The sequence below is a fragment of the Pteropus alecto genome, unplaced genomic scaffold (genome assembly GCF_000325575.1).
Source record: "Pteropus alecto unplaced genomic scaffold, ASM32557v1 scaffold87, whole genome shotgun sequence".
Taxonomy (NCBI): domain Eukaryota; kingdom Metazoa; phylum Chordata; class Mammalia; order Chiroptera; family Pteropodidae; genus Pteropus; species Pteropus alecto.
This window is the reverse complement of record NW_006443225.1, coordinates 6,460,782-6,470,065: the sequence shown is the minus strand read 5'-3', so window position 1 is coordinate 6,470,065 and position 9,284 is coordinate 6,460,782. Positions and strand designations below refer to the sequence as shown.

Sequence of the window (9,284 nt, the reverse complement as noted above, 5' to 3'; positions counted from 1 at the left end):
AGCCCTGGAAATGCTCTGGTTACCAACGGCCCGCCCTCAACCTATTCCCCTGAGCAGCGTAATCAGATGAGCAGCCGTGGCACCAGGGGCTGTGAAAAGCTCAACTTAGTTAAATCGACTAAAGGATTATACAAATACCAAAATCAGTCATTTCGTACAAATTAGATCTTTGCAGTCCATATTCAACTATGTAACAGCAACAGGGGTGTCGAGTGAAAAAAAAACGTCCATAATGATGTTAGAAAGCAAGTTTGCAAAGAATACAATAAATTCATGATTTTATTATGTTTAATGGTAGGAATATACAAGATTCAGAAAGAACAAGGAAACGAGCTTTCGCTCTCCAAGGGGCCTGAGTTCGCTCATGGCTCCGGGCCCACCGCGGTCCCAGTCAGCAGTGCCACAGAGGAAAGTCCAGCCTCAGGTTCTTTATTCACCCGTGGGAACTAGGCTCTGGTGATGGCCTAGGAGCCCATGTGACCACTCAGACAGGCTTTAGCTAGATGGGTCTTTTCTAGACGATGACTATTCTCATCATAGAAACAGAAAACTTTCTCCAAAACTGGTCGAAATTGAAAATTATTTTAACGAAATAACGTTCAAAATATCCACGCAGGCCTCACCCTAGTCTTAACCTCCTTTGGGATAAGACAGGACATGAGCAGGTAGGGGAAATGTGAGCAGGTACATCCTTCAGCACCCTGTATTCACGGCACACATTATACACTATCTAATGTTCTGTATTTTATTCAAATAGTTCCTAACAGATTTTGTGTCCTATTAAAACAACCGATTTAAAGAATGTTTCAACAAGCAAAACAGGAAAGTATTTTTGTTGAATGCTAATTAAATCAACAACCTAATAAAGAACTAATTCACATAGGAAAAATGTCTGAAATCTTAAACATCTTTGGAATTTAACTCATTTTTTTCCCTCTTTCATAAGCACATTAAGCATTGTGTGATACTGCTCAACTTGAAAAAACAATGTCTTGTGGAAGAATTTCCAAAGTGATGTTACAAACAGGCTCAGTCATAAATTCTGACATGCTTCTCCGTGAGCTTGGGGGTGAACGACGGGCCACCCAACACCGCTGCGAACTTACCGATGAGACAGATAAAAACTCAGTTTCTGCCTGCCCTATTCTAACATATTCCGAACAAGGAGAGAATTCTGCTTACAGAAAATGTAAACAACATTCTTGTTTGCTGTCAGAACTACAGACGTAACACCTGAGAGGGTCTCTAGGTCTGTAGTTTGCAGGTGACAGCTGTCAGCTAAAGTCAAAGGTCTCCTCACTCTGCCACTAACTGCCATGAATTTTCTGATCTACTTTCTCCAAAAACAGAGGTCAGATGGGTGAGAAGAAGATGAGCACGAATGCCATTTTATTTACAGACACAGTGCTTTACTTCATAACTCCTTTTGAATCCAAAGAAAGAAGTAGAAATCTCCAGTGCCAAATAAAACAAATATTTATAAATTGAATTTACTGCTAAAGAGCCTAAGCAGTCAGTCTTCATTAATTCAAGGCTCATTCTAGCTTTCAAGGAAATAAACACTAGAATGGACTTGATAATAGCTTAAACCAGCCGTGCAGACTAACCACTTACCAAAATAACCTTTCGAATTAGCTTAAGGAAGGTAATGTCTACTTATACGTCCTGGATGGCCTTGGTTTATAGGATGACGGCTTCATTCTCCAGGGTGTACCACGTGTCACAGGAGAAAATGCTACTGACTGGATGGGGTTTCCAGCCAGCTCCAGAGGAAAGGAGGCTAGAGACAGGGATGACCTGGTCCACAGAGCCTGGCGACAGAGCCACTGCCAGCCTAGAGAAGCAGCGACAGAGGTGGCACTTACCTTCTATCAGCTGAAGGCTGAGCAGAAGGGGGAAAAAGCTGCCTAGAGGCATGGGAAGGGACAAAACAGCACACTCCCTGAGAGTAATCCTACCTGATACTTGGGCTTCCAGTTCCCTACTCCCTCCCACTGAGAGTCCGTCTCCCAGTGGCATGAAAAACAGCAGCATTACCTGGCATCAAGTAAACATGTCGCCCACCACAACTGTGACCACAGTCAGGTGAGCTCCGGGAAGAGACGTTCCAACTCTGGCTTTGGCCTGTCATTAGTGACCGCCCGCACTTGCTCAGACAGCCACCGCCGCCTTCCTGCCCCTTTTCTGACCTCGCGACTCGGCTGGCGACTATGCTAGGAATCCATCTGGTAGCTGGATTTTATATTTCTCATTTGAGCTAATCTAATTAATTTATTTTGGTCTTTTTTTTAATTTGATCAAGACCATTTGAATACCCACATTCCCAAGTCACAGCTGCAACATATAATTTTGTTTCTATCAAAGATATTCATTAAAACTCCTTTGTGAAGGTCGCTCCCTTCTCTACCTTTAATGTCTACATTTCTGTCTAGATTAGCGCTGTTCAATGAGCTGTCAAATCAGAACCATATATGTAATTTTAAATTTTCTAGTAGTCATATTTAAAAAGTAACCCAAAAAAGAGCAAAATTCATTTAAATAATTTTTATTTAACACAATATAGGCAAAATGTTATCACTACAACATGTAATCGATATTTAAAAATAAAGGAGATAGTTAACATTTTTTGATATTGAGTCTCTGAAACACAGTATGCATTTCATACCTACGGCATATCTCAATTCATACTGACAACATTTCTAGTCAAAAATGTACACGTGGAAGCAGTGGCTATGACACTGAACTGCACGGTTATAGATGATTAAAAAGAAAAAACAGAAATGCAAGTGTTCAGAGTTATCAAATAATTCCCACCACTTGGGTAATAAATAAACATTCAAGTTGTATTTATGTTTGATTTGGATTTTTAAAAAAATCAAGTTAAATCTCAAATTACATTTTTTATTCAAAACGTATTTACTGAGGACCTACTATGATCCTTGCACTGGTCTAGTTGCTGGAAATACAATACTGAGTAAAAACTAACAAAACGTCCTCTTGTCCTCATGGAGCTTACAGTCATCTGCAAAGGATGAACCTCTAAAATAAGAATTAAGGTTTGGAGGTTATGTTATAAAAATTAAGATACCATTTTACAATATATTTCTTGGTAATTTGTGATGTCGAGTGTTTAAACTATGTGCAATGTTACACAGTAAACAGTACAGATACATATAATGAAGACACTAATTTAAGTTTTAGCTCCGTGCCCTACTGACAGGCATTTTCTGAGATGAGAACAAAGCGTATAAGGGGCATGTGTTTGGGGATACGGCGTGGGCACAACGAGCCAGCTCAGCTAACAGAATCGCCAGCACTGCAGAGGCTCACTGTGACACCAGCTATGAACATTTTAGAGCTGGCAAGCACTTTGGAGACCTTCTACTCCAAACTCCCCTTCATTTAACAGATGAAAAAAAAAAAAAAAAGCTCTTTTACAGGCTGCGAGGAGTAAACATCTTCTACAAAATATTTTAATGGTGAATAATTTCCAAAGATGAAAGAGAACTGGATAGATGAGATGGCAGTTTATTAGGAAAGGCAAAATATTAAAGGCCCAACCTGGGTCCATTTTACTCAGAGATAAGTCACTAAAACAATTACTGAGACCAGCAAACAGAAGAGAGTTTCCTTTCAAAAAATTTTTATTTATACTATCTATAACTTTTAGGAAGCAAGCACATATTAGCACCACATTGAAGCTACTGGTTTATTTCACTGGACATAAGCAGAATAAAAAATAGGCAGATCTGAAAAAACAAGTAAATAGCACATAGAAAATGGGGGATGAAAGCAAAGGGTGCACATCAAACCAACACGAAAGAAATAAGTTGTGTAAAAATATATATATATATTAATAAACTTACACAGACAATGCTTAACTTCTGTGCCCTTCTCAGAGCGGGATGGCATTTGCATAGCCACGTTTCAATTTGGTGTCACAGTTACCTGGAAAGCTAGCAAGGAAGTAGGTGAATACAAAAACCCTGTCATGTGCAAAGCATTTCCTACATAGCTCAACCACGTTTTATGCAACTGTGTAAGCAGAATGCCATTCAAAGGAGACTTTTTTCATAAACATCCAACATGTGAGCAAGTGTAAAGTTAAGAGGACAACTGCCTTTCACATGCTGAAGACTATTTGTGTTCTATAGCTTGATTTGAAATTGTTCTCTTTACATTTTTCTCCTCCACCTTAGAAGAACCTGGGGTACAGGGCACACCTGTGACAACGATGTTTAGGACTGGGTAGAGCATGTATCAGCATTTCCAAGGGAGTGTCTAGCAGCTGGAAAAATACACATCACCATCTTCAGCACAAGCCAAGGGGACATCTCTCGATCATCAAGAGTATGAATCACATCAGGAGGGGGAAGGATCCGTGAGCCAATGGATGAACACACAGAAGATAAAGGGCTCAGTGCTGCTGAGCTTCTACTCAAAGTGAAAGATCTTTCAGCCAGATCACGAGGCCTGTGGACAATGATCCCCACCAATGACCCCCAACAGCCGCTTGGGAAAGAAAAGGAAAATCCAGCCAGACCAATGGTTGCCATGGGAGAAGGCATCGATCCAAGGGACAATGACCCAGATAAAGAATGAAGGAATGCCTCCAAGTTACCAACATCAGCACACCACAAGTCAGTTCCAGATCTGCCTCCTGGACCACATGATGCCCTGCGCCCCCAAACGAGACCACACTTTCTTCCTCTTTGGTATGCTTTGGCGGTGCCAATTTGCTATGTGCTGTGCTATCCCACACAGCAGCCACTAGGCACGTGTTGCTATTTAAATTAATTAAAACTAAATAAAATTTAAAATTCAGTTGCTCAATTGCATGATCCACATTCCACGTGCTCAACAGCCACATGTGACTGGGGGCAACTGTGCCTATATGGGACATTTCCATCACTGCAGAAAATTCTGTGGATATTCTGCCATAAATTTGTTCTCAGAGTTAATATTTTGAGACAAAGACTATATTGTATAGTAGCAATTCTCTTCAATGAAAAATATTTTCTCCTGCTCAGAGACTGGTATTCTTTCAAAGTTCTATACCTACCCCTGTGATGAAATTCATAGTAATCTTTCCATATATTGACATATGCCAGGGAGCAAGATCTTAAAACCTCTCTTTATTTCTTAATAAATAATTTTATTATGTTATGAATGACTCTGAACTATACAAAAATTCAGGTACTTAAGAATAATGAAATTCAAAATCCTTTTCGCTTATAATTGCCATATACCAATGCCCTTTTAATAAAGTATTTGCAAGCTTAGTTTTTTCAACTAAAAATTTACATAGCTATAGTAAGGCCACTATTTTTCTTAGTGGCTTTGTGCATTTTCATTTACTATTTTATTGGAAGAAAAAGATGTAGAAAGAACAAAAAAGACGTGAAGTCCTTTAGAAGCACTGTGTTAGTCCAAGCACCATAGGAAAAAAACAAACACACACACAAAGGAATAAGAATCACATTTATAGTTAGCTTCCATTTGTACCATTAGGTGACCTCCAATTTTGCTGATAGTAACTGAAGATAGATAGATAGATAGATAGATAGATAGATAGATAGATAGATAGATATGGAAAACCATGTTTGGAATTGGTGATGTACAAATTAATTCTATGCTTTCCATCAGCATTCCCTATGGCAGTTAATAGAATTTCCATCCACCCCTGCAACCCAGCTAAAGGATGAAAAATAACCCTCAATCCTTCCCATCATTCATTCATTTAAAAACATTTATTGAATGCTTTGTATGAAGCATTTAGCAGCCACTGAATATACAGCGTTGAACAAAACAGACATGTGCTGTGCACCTTGCTGTTCTGATAAATATCCCTCAGATATCCCGCATATTCAACCCATCCACTAACGCTAATTCTGCCTCCCAAATATCTCACAGATCTACCACCTCCTCTTGATTCCTACCATCTCTGATGAAGTCAGGCCTTCATGGTTTAGTGAAGACAAAACATTAAAGGCTGACCGGTTCGCCCAAGTCTGGTCTCAGTACATTCACACAGCTGACTGAAAGATCTTCTAAAACACAAAATCCACCATGTCTCTCTCGGATTAATATCCTTAAAAGAGTTGCCATAGCTTTCAGGATCAAGTCCACATGCTCTAGCATGGTGGAAGGCACTTTGTAATCAGATCTCCAAACTCCCTTCCCTCTGCCCTCCTCCCCCAAAAACTCGCAAACACCCAGGCTAGGTCTGCCAAACCACTGGAAGTGACCGACAGCGATCCGTTCGCTTCCTCACACCTTCCTCGTCTCCGCACCTGCCTCCTTACCCCCTCATTGTGCAGTCTGGCCTTTTTTATCTCGATTCCTCTGTTATCACTCATCCAGGGAAGCTTCCTGACCCTCAGCTCTCCCCACTGCATGCTGATTTTGAAGCCCTCCCTGGGACTTCCACTGCACCAGGGGCAAGAACTACAACAGCGAGCACACGGTTGTTGCGTTTACGGGCCTCTCTCCCTGCACACCAGAGCCTAGCCACTCGAAGGGGATCCTGAGACCATTGGCACCCCCCAGGAGCTGAGAGGTGAAGAATCTTGGGCCCACCCCAGACCTCCTGCCCCAGAATCTGCGTTTTATTAACAAGGGTCCCTGGTGATTCCTGCACGTGTGAGAGTTTGGGAGTTCCGCTCTCACACTCTGGGTCCATCTTGTGCTACAGCTCTGACTACTCAATTAGTGTGAGAATAAATAATTAACAAGAAATAACTTATCCCAAAAAATTACAAATCAAGTAACACAAAGATATGCCACCTTCCCTTTAAGGGAAAGTAGTCTTGGCATCTGTGACTGACAAACAACATGGACCTCATACAAAGAACTACGAATAACCCTTAGCGACAAGTTTTAATCTGTAATGGTTTACAAGGAGTGGATATCTAAAATTGGTTTAATTTTAAAGATACCTTTAACTCCTTGCCAATCATTTCTGCAAGACAAAAAAAAATGCAGTTGACATTAATATCTAATGCTATGTTACATAACAGTATTTCACAGGTTTCTTGCAGAAATCTTTCAGTTATTTCTACATAACTTTGGGGAGTCTGAATATTCTGAGTACCCTTCAGATAAAGATGATTTTTTTCTACTTGGGAGTGGTGGGGCTAACATGTTTTCTTTCAAGGCAACTAATGAAATAGCACTCAGCCAACAGTTTATACTAAGTGTAAGGTTACCACTAACTTTTTTTTGAAATTAGTCAAAAGGCACATATTGTCCTATACGTTAAGTTGTGCCACTAAATATAAGAATCCTGGAAACCAATGTCCTTTAGAGAACAAACTTTATACCTTGAAATTCAACACTGAAATATCACTCCCCAAAATTAATTCTTTCAGAGACTAAACCCACTGAGAAGATGGCCAGCAGACAGCTGACCTGCTTGACCCACCAGACGCCAGGAAAACACATCCAGGACGAGCTTCTTTCCATTCGCTACTTGGTGGCCCAGCAGCAGGCCAGTGAGCATTGTGATAACACTTAAGGTACTCAACATTATATGGCAGAAGAGAGATGAGGATAAAGATTTAAATAAATATCTGTACATAGCATAAATATATATATATGTAAATAAAACATTTACTTATATAAGATGTGTGGAACTATCCCACATGATTTTACTGCTATCCTAATTAATTTTTTTTATTGATAAGGAGAAAACAAATGAAAATAAGTCCAGAAATAAGTAAATAAAAATTTTTTAGTGTAATTTACTTGGGATAGGGAAAAATTAAATTTCAGAAACATATTTCAACCCACTTAGCAAAGATGTTTACAGTGCAAACTAATAGAAGGGTAATGTAAACTTTACAAAATTTGAAGATCACTGGTATATCTTACTTAATATCGTAAAATATCCAAGGACAGTTTAAACCAACCAAACTTGACTAGTCTATAAAGGCAAACGACACCATATGTTAATTAGCCTAATTTAAAAAATCACCATTTGAAAACATATTTTCCCATGATCTAGACCTATTTCAAGCTACTGACCCTGCACGCGCGCACACACACACACCCATCTGGGTGATGTCAAACCTACAAAAAGGGAGCGTAGGACAGAGGAGGGAAGGAAGGAGCTGCCAGGGCCACCCTCTGTCCGGGGACGGCTGGCGATCACAAATACCTCGAACGCTGTCCCCAAACCCCAGGAGGACGCCCAGGCAGGCAAGAGCCACCTGCTGAGGGGCTGGAGAACAGCGCACGGCCAACAGGAACCGTGCTTTTAGTACACTTACTACAGTCGTCACTGATCAACGGATCCGGCAATTTCTGACATTCTTCTGCATTTTAAAAGGTTCTGGAAAGCCAAAAGGAAGACCTTGTTTCGTATTCCAGGGAGAATTTAAAACCGTACCCAATTCTGTCTGGTTTGAAATGCAGGGAGAGAAAGGCTATAGTTAAAGTCTTCTCTGGTACACACTACCAACACTCTTTTCCTTAAAGAAAAAAAGCTTTTGGCAACACCACAGCTGAAAATAATCTGTTCTGTCTGCTAGAGCAGAGCACATGTGATGAGAAGGGAGCCTTATCCATCATGAATAAACCTGAGCCAGAGACAGGCAAAGTGTCATAGGACACCAAGGGCAGAGGTCACGCAGTAACCTTTAACAGTTTCCTAAGGAGCCCTGTTTCAGGAAAAAGGGAAACACACAGGAATTATCAAAATTCAAATTTCCATCAGGAAGCAAGCAAGATAAAAGTGAAACAGAACTGTAAAGGAGGGTTGAGGGGGTCTTTGAAAGAGTATTAGAGAAAGTATTTTGGAAAACTGCACAGTCTCAAAAAGGTAAGTCTACAGAAAAAAAAAATGGACGAAAATAACTATAACTTATTCAGTGACTACAGTATTAAATTTCTATTGCAAATAAATTGTATTTGACAAAGGAAATGAAATTAAGGCTAGAACACGTGGTAAACAGTTTTACATGTATTATTTCATAATCATTCTGACATAAGAAAGTGGGAAACTTTTTTTTCTATACCTACACTTATAACTTTAAGTTCTACGGTGCTACCATAATCAAAACTATTATCAAAAACTAATAATAAAATAACTATTGATAATGAAAACTATTAATTTCATATAGCGAAGTAAGCCTGTTTTATCTTTTAGCCAAATCAAATGTCTTCATTATGTAAGAATATGATAAAAAAAAACAAAAGTATTATCCATAAACTCTATATGTGTAACTTTATATTTTCCTGAACCCACAGCAAAGCTCAACCCTCTCTTCATTACTCAGACATCT

The 9,284-nt window shown here is 39.6% G+C and overlaps 1 protein-coding gene across 1 annotated transcript in view; it reads right to left on the bottom strand.

Annotated features, from left to right (window-relative positions):
• Positions 1-2,125, bottom strand: part of CHD7 (chromodomain helicase DNA binding protein 7) — a 119,876-nt gene extending 117,751 nt beyond the window's left edge. The window contains exon 1 of the mRNA XM_025041112.1: positions 2,038-2,125. The gene's annotated coding sequence lies outside the window, so the exon portion shown is untranslated. The remainder of the gene's footprint in view (positions 1-2,037) is intronic.
• Between the last annotated feature and the right edge of the window lie 7,159 nt (positions 2,126-9,284).